The sequence below is a fragment of the Abramis brama genome (assembly GCF_963993115.1).
Source record: "Abramis brama genome assembly, chromosome: 6".
NCBI lineage: Eukaryota > Metazoa > Chordata > Actinopteri > Cypriniformes > Leuciscidae > Abramis > Abramis brama.
The window spans coordinates 37,113,721-37,129,369 of record NC_139968.1 but is presented as its reverse complement, the minus strand read 5'-3'; the positions used below and the strand labels follow the sequence as shown (position 1 = coordinate 37,129,369).

General features: G+C 42.0%; 1 long non-coding RNA gene across 1 annotated transcript in view; it reads right to left on the bottom strand.

The window, feature by feature from the left end:
- The window catches only part of LOC311084897, a 40,769-nt gene extending 38,096 nt beyond the window's left edge, over positions 1-2,673 (bottom strand). Inside the window, exon 1 of the long non-coding RNA XR_014606659.1 lies at positions 2,204-2,673. This is a non-coding gene — a long non-coding RNA (uncharacterized lncRNA). The remainder of the gene's footprint in view (positions 1-2,203) is intronic.
- Positions 2,674-15,649: the final 12,976 nt, after the last annotated feature.

Below are 15,649 nucleotides of genomic sequence, written 5' to 3'. Positions count from 1 at the left end.
TCGTACATCCCCCTGGTTCACTCCAGAACTACGGAAAATGAAAACAGCGGGGCGTGTACTTGAGCGGCGTGTTTCAAAAACTGGACTTACTGTTCACAAAATAGCCTATCAAGAACATCAAAAGGCCTACTCAATGTCACTAAAAACAGCACGGACACAGTTCTACTCAAACATCATTAGTAAAAATCAGGGAAACTCCAAGCAGCTTTTCTCCACAATAAATCATCTTATCAAGCCACAAACTACTTCACACAATGACATATCAGAAGAGAAATGCAACAGCTTCATCACCTTCTTCAGGAAAAAAGTTGAGACCATCCGCTCCCTCCTTTCCAGCACCCCTGCTCTGTCTGTCCCCACTGCCGACCCACAGCCTGGGACCTTCCAGCCCTTCTGTTGTTTTCCTGAAATCTCTAAGCAACAAGTTGAGGACATCATCAGCAGGATGAAAGCTTCCACCTGTATGCTGGACCCTTTTCCTACAGCTTTGGTGAAAACACACATCAGCTCTCTTAGTCCCTTAATAACCAAAGTCATCAACCATTCTCTACACACTGGTCATGTTCCATCTGCTCTAAAAACTGCTGTCATCAAACCCCTTCTAAAAAACCCCACTTCAGACCCTGAAGTTCTTGCAAACTACAGGCCTATTTCCAACCTTCCATTCTTGTCCAAAGTTCTAGAAAAAGTTGTTGCTGCCCATCTTCAGGATCATCTAAATTCAAACTCCCTTTTTGAAAAATTTCAGTCCGGTTTCCGTTCCGCTCACAGTTCTGAAACAGCCCTGATCAGGGTCACAAATGACCTGTTGATGGCGGCTGATACCGGCACACCATCGCTCCTCATCCTACTGGATCTATCTGCAGCTTTTGACACGGTTGATCACAATATCCTCCTTCAGCGCCTCCATCATTCTATCCGACTCTCTGACACTGCTTTGAGCTGGTTCCAGTCCTACCTGTCTGGAAGAACAGAGTATGTTTCCTTGGGAGGTGTAAAGTCTCAGACGCATACAGTCACTTGTGGTGTCCCTCAAGGGTCGGTTCTCGGCCCGATTCTGTTCACCATCTATACTCTTCCCCTTGGCCACATAATCAACAGGCATGGAATATCATTTCATTGCTATGCCGATGACACTCAGCTATATATAAAAACCAACCTCACTTCATCTACAGCCACTCTGTCATCTCTGAGCTCCTGTCTTGAGGAGATTGAGGCATGGATGAAGGCAAACTTCCTACAGCTAAATAGCTCCAAAACAGAAGCTATTTTAGTTGGTACACCACATCAGGTCCAGTCATCACCTATAACGCACATCACCTTCTCTGGTCAAAACATTCCACTATCATCGACAGTCACCAACCTGGGAGTAAGATTTGATGCTCAACTCACATTTGACGCCCACATACAACATCTATGTAAAACCTCCTTCTATCATCTTAGGAACATTGCTAAACTCCGTCCCACACTTGGTCTGTCAGATGCTGAAAAACTTGTCCATGCTTTTGTATCCTCCAGGCTGGACTACAGCAACGCTCTCCTTTTTGGGATTCCTAGCAAAAGTCTACAAAAATTACAATACATTCAGAACAGTGCTGCCAGGATCCTAATGAGGATAAGGAAATATGACCATATCACACCCATCCTTCACTCACTCCACTGGCTCCCTGTCTCATACAGGATTAACTATAAAATCATCTTACTTACCCATCAATGCATCCACGGAAACGCACCCCCCTACTTAAAGGAACTACTTGCAACACAAAACTCTTCACGCAACCTCCGCTCTGGAAACAAAGCCCTTCTGCAACCACCCAGAACTAAGCTCCGCACTATGGGGGATCGAGCCTTCTGCTCAGCCGCGCCGCGTCTCTGGAATTCCCTTCCAGAAAACCTAAGGGCTCCTCAAGCCATGGACTCTTTTAAGATAGAACTCAAAACATTTCTTTTTAAACAAGCATTTTTTACTTTTTGCTAACTTTTTAAGTGTTCTTGCTGTTTTTAATTTTGTTTATGTGTAGCACTTTGGGATTGTTTTTAACTATGAAAAGTGCTTTACAAATAAAATATATTATTATTATTATTATTATTATAATTTATACATTTAGTATTTATGACAGATATATTGCAGATTCATCATTTCTGAACCGCATGAATGTGAAAGTGCTCACTAATAAACAATGTATGGAAACACAAATCTTACCTTTATGATAATTGCAGCAAACTCTGGACACAGACTTGTGAGAGACAGATTGGTGTAGATCTTCACCTGCCAATGTATTCTGAGCTGTTTTAGTGACTTTAGTGCGGATAAGGAGTTCAGTGTGGTGTTAATAACTGGTGGATGTTTAGGCTTCTTGTCCAAATGAGCCCAGGAATCAATCGTTTCTGGACCGCAGGACTATGACTTTCTTTGCAATGCTATTTACAACCTTATAGTTCCTCAGAACACTATTCGGGATCGTAATTTCCTACATCTACTAAGAAAAGTGTAATATAAAATCAGTTTACAACGTTGAAAATCATTGGACGACACCACGCGAACATGACGCTGTTATAGGGAGATGTACAACAAGCAGCAGCAGATGATTGAAACGCGCCTAATTTCTTTCTTTGTATATTTGTATATTACAGTATTATTAGCACAATTTAAGTGCTAGAGCAGTGTTTATCTCTTGCGAATCGGCTGCTAGGAGACTTTTGCGTTGAACAAATGAACAACTGTAAATGTTTTTCCTTACACGTCATCGAGCAACGGACCGCCTTTTTGGTCTGAACGGAAGGATGACGGTCTTATCAAGTGGAAATATTCAACATACAACGTTATGTTTCCAACTTATGCTTCTGTATCTTAAACATGGGTTCATAAGCGATATATTTTGTCTACTACCTCATACCTTCCTCTGCTTCGTGTACTGGAAGTGGAACCCAACAGATGATGTGAAACTATAAACAAATGAAACTATAATAACAGCTTTTGACCACTAGAGGGATGAGTACGCATATTGTAATTGTACACTACTAAAGCGCCACATAGTGTCCTAACCAGGAAATTAAATGTTTCAAGATTTGCTCCAATTTACATTATGGAAAATATGAAACAGAATCCGGTTTAAAAAATAAATTGGTTGATTATTCAGAAATGACTCTTTATTGACATTGTTGGATAGAAGGCAACTGACAGTCGTGAAGTTGCGAAACATTTGCAAATTATTTGTTTCAAACCTGAATGTCATGCCTGTAAAACACAACAAATGGTAACAATTAAATTACTTTTAATAAGACTAAATTAATTTCAATAAAACAAATTTCTGTCTTGGTTGTGCTACTAGGCTACTGACACAAGACAACAAATACAATTGTAAAAAAAAAAAAAAAAAAAAAAAAAAAATTAGTAAAACAAAGCAATTGCTTAATGTATTCATGTCGAGGTGCACTCTGGGAGTCAGCATAATACACAGTAGTACACATTTCATTTGAAATTATTTAGTTGTTGAAAATAGTAATTCTGAGTAGCTATAAGAAATCATATAGGAAACCTATAAATTATCAAGTAGGCTATCTGTATTTTTTACTTGAACTCTAATGAAAGTACACTTCACTAACTACGCATTTGTCAGTACAACATACTGTTTCAATTTCACTTAGTTTTTACTCAGTTTGCTTTTTTTCTTTGTGACTGTAATTACAAAGAGAACATTCAACTGTAACCAACTGTAGAAAATATATGATTAGGGATAATACTGTGAAGAGGATATTGTTAAATCAGAGGGATTATTAAAGAAATTCTTACGCCAACAATTTTAAAATTGTAGTTTAAAATAGTAAAATCCAAAAAAATGAAGCTGAATGAAAGCTGATCATGTAAAAAGGCATAATAGGTCCTCTTTGAAGTTCAGTTAGTTCACAGTTTACTGAAGAGATCTTCTATACTTCCAGCGGCTTTAGAAAATGAGGACCCAGCCTCGAACTAAGGACACTAAAAACAAACACACAGTATTTCACGAACATGGATGGTCAGTTGATGTCATTTCTACAGGTTCTGATAGATCAACAGTCAGATAATTCTAGCAACGTACGAACATGTTGTTTGGTTCTTTATGCAAATGTGGTTATTTAAAGACATATCTGTGACACACTGAGTTCTCATTCATAAGAAACTATCATAAGCTGTTGATTCTTCAACTGATCTTCCACTAGTCTCCTCCTCTTGTGGATCTGATGTCATAAACCAGAAGAATGACAGTAGCCACGCCCGCCACAGCAGAGACGACCAATCGGATCACAGCTTCAGTAGATCCACAGCAGTGGACTTCTAAATAACCAATGATAAAATAGTGATTTTAGTGAGCTGACAATAGTCTGTTTCAGGAACTCCAAACTGCACAATCACAGGAACTGTAAATATGGTAAAAACAACGATATTGAAAGAAAAAAAAGAAAAATATCGTGGATTTATTTGGGGCACACAAAATGCGAATCAACAGCAACTTTCATTTTATGAAAGAGAGAGAGAGAGAGAGAGAGAGAGAGAGAGAGAGAGAGAGAGAGAGAAACATCACATATCATCAGAGCTGTGGTACCTGCACATGTGTGACAGAGTGTGTTGATGTCCAGATTTGTGGTCTGGTTGCTGATGGGATTGTTCAGCACACAGCTGTAGGTGTTTTTATCCTGATATTCCACCTCCAGAGGTAGAGAGAGACTGATGCTGAGATCACACACACTGATGCTGGACAATACACTGATTCCTGCGTACCAGGAGAGAGTCGCATCACACACATTCAACACTGATGAACACACCAATGAACATGATGATGATAAAGAACAGTGTGAAGAGTTACTGAAGATGACAGGAACAGGCAGACGAGCTGAGAAAGATTAGAATAAATCACTATCAATACTAAGATACATCTACTTCAGAGCTACACTGTAAAACAAAATTGTAAATAAAAAGAAGAAAAAAGAAAGAAATGGTCAAATGACTGACCATACAAAACTTGTAAATTTATATACAAATATAGTGAAGGAAATAGTGAGATGGAGGAAAAATATTGCGTTCCATTACAAATATTTTTGTGTTCCACTGAGAATCTTTACATTCGTTCACAAAGAGATCAAAACTTTCTAGTTAATGCAAAGTTTCTTGGTGGATTGTAAAACATTTAGGAGAGAACACAAAAACACTGACTTATTATTTTTCCTCCCATCTCATATTTGTTTTCTTCTACCATGTCCCTTTAGGGGTCCGTACCATCTAGTGGTGAATTCACGAATTATTATCATGATTATTTTTGTAATTTTACATAGGCTACATTTGTTTAAGAAAACAGAAATAATACTGTAGAAATAATACAGTTAGTAAAAAAAAAAAAGAGAGAGAGTTTTGAGTACAATTTAAATGAAAGAAAATTACTGTATTTTTTTTCTGTCAAATTGTTTTACAATATAACAAATTAAAGAAACGAATATTAAACTCACAATAGACAATGAGATTGAAACTCTTGCTCAGATTTCTGATCATCTCTAGTTGATAAACTCCAGTATGTTCAGTTGTGGTGTTTGTGATGGTCAGAGATCCAGTTTGATCGTCCAGCTTCAGTCTGTCTCTGAATCTCCCATCAGGAACATCATCATAAACAGTCATGCTGCCGGCTGGTGCATTGATTTCAGCTATTGTGATTTATAGCTAAGTGTTTTCATCTCCAAACCTCCACAGAATCAGATCATCATCCATAATTTCAGTGAGATCAGAGTTTAGAGAGACTGAATCTCCCTCCATCACTGACACTGACATCACTGCATCTGTGTCAGCACACACTCCTGAAGAACAGAGTCACAGATTAAAGCTAAATTTATGTTGGTATCAGTAGTTTGTAACTATTTCAAAGAGAAGTGAAGAACAAACAGACGAGTAGCACATACGTTTAGGAAAACAATATTTATATTCAGTACAAAACTCCTGGCCTTTGTATTTAGAGATTATGAATTACTTGTTTACTGATGTTGAACTACAGAAATAACAATTTAGAAGATTTTCTGCCTAAAGACTTTAGTTGTAAATTTGCTTCAAATATTTTACTGGGATATTCAGCAATGTGTTTGTTTCTGATTGAATCTGTTCATAATGTGATGATCTATGATGAAAGATTTGAATCCAAACGAGATCTTACAGTAATTTATCTGCTCTTCTTCAGAGTATCTTTTATTTGGAAAAAAAACGAATACAAATCCATCATATTACCCTGTATGAAAAGCAGAGCATAAACTAAATCAGTAAAACAATGATATAAAAACACTTACCGAACCGTTGCCACAAACACAAGCTGAACAAAACACCAACATGAACCATTTTCATTGAGCACTGTAACATTATAATGTAAATATCACAGATGTGTGATATTAATATTGTGTGTGTGTGTGCGTGCGTGCGTGCGTGCGTGCGTGTGTGTGTGCGTGTGTGTGTGTGTGTGTGTGTGTGGATCCTCCCCCATCAGGACCACCTATCAGAGACCACACACTAGATATTACTGTCTCAATACAGCATTTATTAAGACTCACTTAATACAACATTCTGTAACAGGCAGTTATTAAAATGATACATTTGCAGAATTCTATCTTTTATTTCTTAGAATATAAAGAAAATAAAGAAAATAGGAAATAAAGACAATCTTTACCCACAAACAACTGACACACACATCAATGTGCCTAACAATAATACACACAGGTTTTCCACACATCAGGTCGAAGTTCTCTGTAAATAAATGAGACCGCAGAGGTTTCGCTTTGACACACAAACTGAGTTTCTGGTGTCACTGAATCGTGTTCATTCTCTGAGCTAGAAAAGAACATGTGCTGTGGTTCCTCTAAGTAGAATGTGGTTTTAAAAAAGAAAAAAAAAAAAAAGTTTTTGAAAATGTTTGGGTGATTTGTTTACCTTGTAATTAGTTCTAGTCCGACATATTCAAGCCTGTTTGCACATCAGTTGTGAACATGATTTGTCTTTCTCACTGAAGCTGGATTTACATGCTTTCTATACCAAATACATACATGAAAGCATGAATTGGAAATGTGCAACTTGAATGCAATTTTTCGGGGGTGTATGCATGGGGGTAAATTCATCATCACCTACATTCACAGGCTAAAGTTACTCCATGAATTGCATCCTAATTCATTACAATAGTAGTAAATTGTGCATGGGGCACATGTTATGAAGGTCCAAACATAGGTTTGGGGAGGAGCCTGATCATTCAGTCTTGTCAATCATCATTTCAAGCTCATATATTAGCCGTCATTGAGAGATCTCCAGCTGCAGAACCGCAGAGCCAGCAGTTTCAGACCAGCGGGATAGAAGTGAGGGGCGGAGCTTATAGTGTTAATAACAATACTTTTAAGTAAAGTCATTTTTCAATTCATAAGATATAATGATGTACAATAAGCAATATTCTACTAAATTAATCATGTTCATAGATGACACAATCAATATTTTGTTGCTAGTTCATAAGCATGACATAGAATACGGTCAGTTGTCTTGTCTGTACTAAAATGCTCATGTGCATGATTACTTTCACTAACTTTTTCTAAATGGCTGAAATAAGATCTGTGGTGAACACAAGCTCAAGACACTTTCTACTTTTTATTCTATGACTTAAAATACATCAGTATTAGCAAACAGGCGAGTTTTTTAAGCTGTTACATGTCTTGAAAAAGTTGGTTGCTAACATTTGGCTAAATGGGACAACATCGAGGAGATTAAACGTCATCACACTCAGTCCACTTTTACAGCATCGTTATGATTATAATTGTGCTCATTAAACTATTATAACTCAAACGCTCTAAAAACTGAGAGAGTTGTCGAAAGCTTAGTGATGGTGAGGTTGAAGTCGTGGGACCGTGGGTTAGTTCATTTATAGCCTACCTTTACTTTTGTTCTTCTGGCGACTGCGTTAAGGCTTCAAAATTCATAAAAGTTGTGTTTATTTGTGATAACTATCTTGATGGAAAAGACATGCAAGTATCATAAACTCTTGTAGATCACAGACCTTGTTTTTTTGCGATAATCCAAATCCAATGGAAAAATCCTCTTAGGTTTTTGTTGAGGGAACCAGTGTTATGCGAACTGCTGATTGGCCTACTAATTGACATCATACCTGCACCACATATGAAAACATTGAAGCTTCCCCAGGCGCCGCCATTGATTAGCGGACCCCACCTGCTGTTAGCATTCCATTGACTCCCATTCATTTTGGTGTCACTTTGACAGCGAATAACTTTACATCTGAGGCGTTTAAAGACTCCATTTGTCCATTATTTATTTCTAAAGAAACACGAAAATGTATAAAAGGCTCCATTACCTTGTATCTTACGTTATGGCCCCGTAGAAGCAGTTTTTGTAAAAATAGGCTAACGATTGCGTCATACCCACGCGACTCTCTGTCGCACAGTAGAGAGATTACCGTATGGACAGGAGGAGAAGCTTGCGCGCAATCCGGGGGACGTGGAGGCAAAATGACAAAATAATTAATCAGAATACCTAGCAAAAGTTTCTCCTGCTCCTAGCTCATGGACACCTCCTACTCACACTCTCCGTCTCTGCAAGTTTCAGAAGGGAATGATTCAGATTTCTCTTGGCACAGCAACTAGAAGACAGACGGGTTGCTCACGTCACAAGCTCAGTCAAGCTACGTCATCAAGCTCAGTTTGAGTCTGCGCAGTACTGTCAGCCATCAGGAAGTGAGTGCTTCTAATTGACTTCACTTTTCTCCGTTGAATCCAATGGGGTCGCTGTGTCCATTTCTTTTACTGTCTATGGTTACATAGCTGTAACGAATACGACTCTGGGTAAATATGAATTAGCTCAAGAATATGGGGAATCTTGGGAATATTAATATTTATGACTCATGGTCATAATTCATAAGTCGCATGTACATTTATTTTATCAATTATCGAGATTACCTCGTTCTGTAACTGGTCTGACCAACATTTAATTCGTCCAGCGAGTAAATGTAAGGTCAGTACAGTTAAGAAGGGGTATTCACAAACTCCACTAAAGTTCAGGTCCTGGCCACGAACATTAAACTTTATTGAGTTTATTAATTAAAACTACTGAATGTAGTCTAATATCGAGCTTGTAGCTTAAGATCTTTTGTTTCAGTGACTTTAGAATGGTGGGCTTTCAAATACAGAGACAGTGAAGAGTATTTATGAATTTTAATAAATGCAAAACTAGAGATTATATGAGTTACGAATATAAACGTACGTAAAAATACAAAACAATAAAACAAACACACATTTAACCAAACAAGAAAATACGTGATCAGGATAACATGAAATGAAAGAAAGAAAGAAAGAAAGAAAAGCTAGTAATTATTACATACAGAAACCTAGATTCACGAGACAACCTGGAAAGCAGTTTTATCAACTCAATATACTTGCGATTTTGTCTTTTGTTCGGGTGATGCTGAAACTGGCAGGACAGCGCGGATGGTGTCCTGTTTCTGTTGCGTCTTCAGGTGCCGCGAAGTTTAAAGGCTCACTGGATGTACATTACCGAGAAAGTTCGTCTTCCGTGCGGAAGAGGCTAGAAATCTTGGTTTCTAACGCCGGTTTCACACTGCACGCATTAGCAGAGCGTAAGCAGCGCAGGAGCAGTGCATATGGTGAGCAGGAGCAGGACACGCGCGTTTTGCTTTCACACTAGCAGCGTTTGTCACGCGCGGCTGAACCGAGGCGTGTGTATACAGAGTACTCTATAATCAGGGTAAGTTGGCATTGCTTTATTTCGTTTATAAATACATTTAAGAGAAATGACTTGTCAAGAAGCTTATGTTATTAATCATTTCATTTATATAACTTTTGGTTCGTCTTTGTTTTTATTGTTCGGGCAACAAGTTTGTTTTTGGACATTTGTTTTCTTTTTAAATTGCTGTTGGTCATTTGAGTGACTGTTTAAAACACAATAGATATCATCAATGCGCTTTTGGGGTAAAACTGCGGTGTATTTTGGCCTTGATCAATGCTTGTCACTTTAATTCAGCGTAAGCGGCGCGTTAAAAATAGACTGGGCGCCGAAACTATCGCGGCACTGCTGTTCCTGCTCTGCTCCTGCTACGCGCTGCCGCGCCGCTTCTGCGTGCGGTGTGAATGCACTCATTGAATAACATGGACGCCGAAAAAAATACGTGCTGCTCACGCGCCGCTGACGCTTGCGGTGTGAAACCGGCGTAAGGCAGCAGGCTTTTACATGGCGCGGGGGTTTGTGTCCCAGAGGCCACGGCGAGGCCTGTTCAGCTGGTTGCCATGGAGCTGCGCTACACGTGGATGAGGTCCGGGATGAGGGCGACCGGAGAAGAGGGAGATCGAAGAAGGAAGAGAAGAGCCAGAGAGGGAAGAGAGCGAGAAGTGGGGGTCTCGTCCTTTTAACAGACATCTGTTTTACGCCCTGTTTTGGAACGACAGCGAATCAGATTGTCTTTTCTGACGCGGGAAAATTCTCTTTGTGTGAAAAAAAAAAACGCCTACTTTCACCATATGTCTTATGAGAGAAAGAATTCATATTTCTTCTTAAGATTGTACACATGGAACAATACATCTTACAATACAGTGTTACTATGTGCGGGACTGGTTGAATTAAAACAGGACGGTCAGACAGATACCAAGAATTACAGGTAGATATTGGACACACATAACATTATGTTCATATGCATCATTACACACAAATAAAGCTTGATTAAACATACAATAAAATGGTCAGTATTTCCGTTATGGTATGTGAAGACACTTGAGAAACACAGGAATACATATCAAACATTTGAAGAGTTTTCTCTGAAATGTTCCATGTGTGTTAAGGTGTTGGAATGTTGGCTTGCAAAGGAGCTGGATGAGCTGCCGTCTTGAGGTCATAAAAGTTTATGACCAGGTTCGAGTTACAAGACACTATGGAGTGATTTTCTTTCAATGAATCTTCGGAATTAAAGATTTTACTCTAGCAAACCACACCTCTATTATAAATTTGTAATGAATGGTAAAATGAAATTTTACTATGTGGAAGTCCATATATGGAAATGTGCTTCAGTTGCATCTCGTGGTGGGTTTCTGGTTGAAAGTCCACGAGTGTGTGTGTGTGTGTGTGTGTGTGTGTGTGTGTGTGTCTTCTGGAATGCCAGGAGGCTGTAAAAGTTGGGGAGAAGGTCGGTGCTGGCAAATTGGGGGTTTTACAAGGGATTGTCCATTTGACTAAAATGTTCCTCTGGGAACAACAGATTGCAATTTTGACATGTCCAAGCAGACTTAGCGACGCCGTGGACAGACCCGTTGTCTGAAAAGACAACGAAGGATGTGTTTTAGAGACAAGGAATTACTAATTGGAACAGCATGTGACCGCATGTCAGGCATTGTCGCTACATAGCGGCCATATAAACAGGCACTAATGAGGCGTCTATGTGTATAAATCTATGGTCTATAGAGTGCAACAGTTCATGCCCCCTTTTTCAGCAGCGCTGCGGTTCCGGTAATATTTTTTCCATAATTTTTTCCCAAATGGATTAAAAAAAAGGCAAAAAAAAAAAAAAAAAACATTTTTAAAAATCAGACACAAACACAAAGGTACAAGATTGTGAACTTAACAACAGCCTTAGGGATTGAAAGAACTACAATCCCATGAAGCATTGCAAACATAATGATCGAATTAAAAACAATGGAAATATTAATTTAAACTACTCATTTAAAAATGTTGATTATATATAACAACAATATATTTTGGGTTTATTGCATTTATCCCAGTTTTCTCACTGCTACATTAAGTGATGCTTGATCGATCAAGGATATTCTTATTTACAAATATTGATTCATTTGATTCCATCCTTTTTTAGGCTATTATTTGTTCATTTTTATTAAATTTTCAAAATTACAAAATTCAATAGCAAGTTTGTGACACATTTTCACATTTTGTAAGTATAAATTGAAACACAACAATAATAATAATAGGGTCATTCTACAGAAACGTCCACTTTTGTTATGGTTAAAATTTATGTCTTAAAATGTATTTCTTTTTCTAACATTTAAACTTACACCACATTATTAGACTAGCCTTTGACTTTATGAATATGCATAAATGACAGCTTAATGATTTGTTATATTTTTTGTACATTTATTTAAAGACCGCATGTACCATTTTTTTGTCACTGGTGTTACCTTACTTCTTTGGCAATATTAAAGGTTTTTATGAAATATTATTTCTAATTGTTATTAATATCCAGATCCAAACGCTCTAATGTGTACAGAAAATGTGCACAGTGTTTTCAGTATGTAAACATGATTTACTTAGTTATCATGCAGAAGAAATGACAGAACCGAATGTTTTTAGATTAAACTGCATGTGGATTCAAGTTTTTAATCATTGAATGTGATCATGAGCAGGATTCAAAGAAAACATCTCGGTTACGTATGGTAACCCTCGTTCCCTGAGTCCAGGGAACGGAGACGCCTCGTCGGGGGAGTTCCCCTGACGAATTGGGATCACGCTAGGGAGACCAATTGCCTTCGAGTGAATTAAAACGAGCCAATGAACATTGGCATGCAACATTTGCATTCCGCAGCCCGCCTACTAGTGCGGGTATAAAGGCGGAAGCAAGCGCATACACAAATGCTTTTCGCTGAGGAGCCAGACGGTGTCCAGTCCTCCGCGAAGGTAGAGCAGCATGGCGACGGGACGAGGCGTCTCCGTTCCCTGGACTCAGGGAACGAGGGTTACCATACGTAACCGAGACGTTCCCTTTCGTCAGCAGGGAACTCCGACGCCTCGTCGGGGGAGTTCCCCTGACGAATTGGGATCCCTACCAAAACGCCATGGTGCTGGCCCCTTCCAGCGCCCAGCTAAGCTACAGCCCTGCAGCAGTTTCAGAAATTTTGCGGGAGCTAGCTAGGGAATCACACTGGTGTTCCGCAAGACCCAATCAGTGGATATTGGATAACACTGGGAAAGCGTGCCCGACCCCAAGGAAATAATGGGGGGGGGGGAACGCTGCGGAAGCTGAGGCAGCTTAGAGGAAGGCCGTCAAATACACACATGTACTAACCACGTAGGGTAGTGAAACATATGGCAGTCCATGAAGGTAGTCCCAGTCCGGAGGAGTGAGGAGCGTACTTAACAGGGACGACAGAGTGAGTCTGTCAAGGGGAAGACACGGCTGAACTGCACGTGGCAATCACGGGTCGCTGCAGGGACCACTGGAAAAAGCACCCAGTCTACTAGCAACTCCTTACTGAAGGTAGCAGACCTGGTGCCGGGGCGGTCCGCAACGCCTGGCACCGGAGGGGGTGATGGAGGAACTCACGAGGTTAGCCGTTTGTTGGGTAACCAAACGGAGCAAAAAGACGCACGTATCCGCTCACGGAATGGCGTCGCAAGCCGACACACCTATTCCCTCTAAATACTGGCCGTAGCAAGTACTCGGGAGGAAACAGGTTCCACACGTAGGCTATAAAACCTAGCGAACGTGTTCGGTGTCGCCCAGCCCGCAGCTCTACAAATGTCTGTTAGCGAGGCGCCTTGTGCCAGAGCCCAGGAAGTGGCAACACTCCTAGTGGAGTGAGCCCGCAACCTGGGTGGGCAGGGCTCACCCTGGGACTCATAAGCCCTGGTGATAGCATCCACTAGCCTGTGGGCTAACCTCTGCTTGGAGACAGCCTTCCCCTTCTGCTGGCCTCCATAACAAACAAGGAGCTGGTCTGAGGTCCTGAAGCTTTGCGTTCTGTCTATATAAACCCGGAGGGCCCGGACGGGACAGAGAAAAGCTAGGGCTGGGTCTGCCTCCTCCTGGGGCAGCGCTTGCAGGTTCACTACCTGGTCCGCAAAGGGAGTGGTAGGAACCTTGGGCACATATCCGAGCCGGGGTCTCAATATAACATGAAAGGCCAGGCCCGAACTCTAGGCATGATTCGTCGACCGAAAAAGCCTGCAGATCCCCTACCCTCTTGAAGGAAGCCAATGCTAACAGGAGCGCTGTCTTAATGGACAGGATATTAAGCTCAACTGTCGTCAAAGGCTCAAAAGGAGGACTTTGGAGCGCTCTAAGCACTCAAGTTAAGTCCGAAGAGGGTACAGGGTGCAAATCGCGAGGTGGATTTAGCCTCCTGGCACCCTTGAGGAATCTGATGACCAGGTCGTGCTTCCCCACAGACTTACCGTCAACTACATCGTGATGTGCGGCTATTGCGGCAACATACACTTTTGAGAGTGGAGGGAGACAGCCTTCGCTCCAACCCCTCTTGTAGGAAAGAGAGCACGACTCTGACCGGGCAAGTTCGTGGGTTCTCCCCGTGGGAAGAACACCAGCCGACGAACAGGTTCCACTTCAGAGCGTAGAGGCGCCTCGTAGAGGGGGCTCTAGCTGAAGAGATGGTATCTACCACTGCCTGTGGCAGGCCATCTAGAACCTCCGCGTCCCATCCAGGGACCAGACATGGAGTTTCCAAAGGTCTGAACGCGGGTGCACTAGGGTGCCCCTTCTCTGAGAAAGTAGGTCCCTCCTCAGAGGAATCGGCCAAGGAGGGGCTGTCGCGAGGAGCATGAGTTCTGGGAACCAAGTCCGGGTTGGCCAATACGGGGCCACCAAAAGGACCTGCTCCTCGTCCTCCCTGACCTTGCACAGGGTCTGTGCAAGAAGGCTCACTGGGGGAAACGCATATTTGCGTAAGTCCCGGGGCCAGCTGTGTGCCAGGGGATCCGTGCCGAGAGTTCCTTCGGTCAGGGAGTAATCCCACTGGCAATGGGTCGTGTCCGGAGAGGCAAACAGGTCTACCTGTGCGGCTCCGAAGATTCGCCAAATTAGCTGGACCACCTGGGGATGGAGTCGCCATTCTCCCGGAAGGGGAGGCTGACGTGAAAGCTCGTCGGCCACACAATTGAACTCCCCTGGGACATGAACGGCACGAAGCGACCTCAGATGCTTCTGACTCCATAGGAGGAGGTGGGAGGCGAGTCGTGACATACGACGGGAGCGCAGACCACCTTGTCGGTTGATGTACGCAATGGTCGCAGTGCTGTCCGACGGACCAGTACGTGCTTGTGTTTGAGAAGCCCCTTGAGGCGACACAAGGCTAAGCGTACTGCTTGCAACTCTAGGCAGTTGATGTGCCAATGCAGCTGGGGCCTCGTCCACAGACCCGAGACTGCATGCCCTTTGTACGTGGCCCCCCAACCCTTGGCAGAAGCATCTGTGAACACCACAGCATGCCTGGAAACCTGGACTAGGGGCACTCCGGCCCGTAGAAACACAGGATCCGACCAAGGGGTGAAGGTTTAGCGACAGTGCGGGGTGACTTTGACCCGGAACGTGCCGCTCTGCCACGCCCACCTCGGGACTCGATCGCGAAGCCAGTGCTGGAGCGGTCTCATATACAACAGACCGAGCTGCGTTACTGCGGCTGCCATATGCCCCAGGAGCCTCTGAAACTGTTTCAGTGGAACCGCTGACCTGCCTCGAAAAGACTTGAGGCAGTTGAGCACCGACTGGACGCGTTCCTCCGTGAGGCGCGCAGTCTGGGCGACCAAGTCCAGTTCCATACCGAGATAAGAGATCCTCTGCACGGGGCAGAGTTTGCTCTTCTCCCAGTTGACCTGAAGCCCCAACTGGCTGAGGTGCCGGAG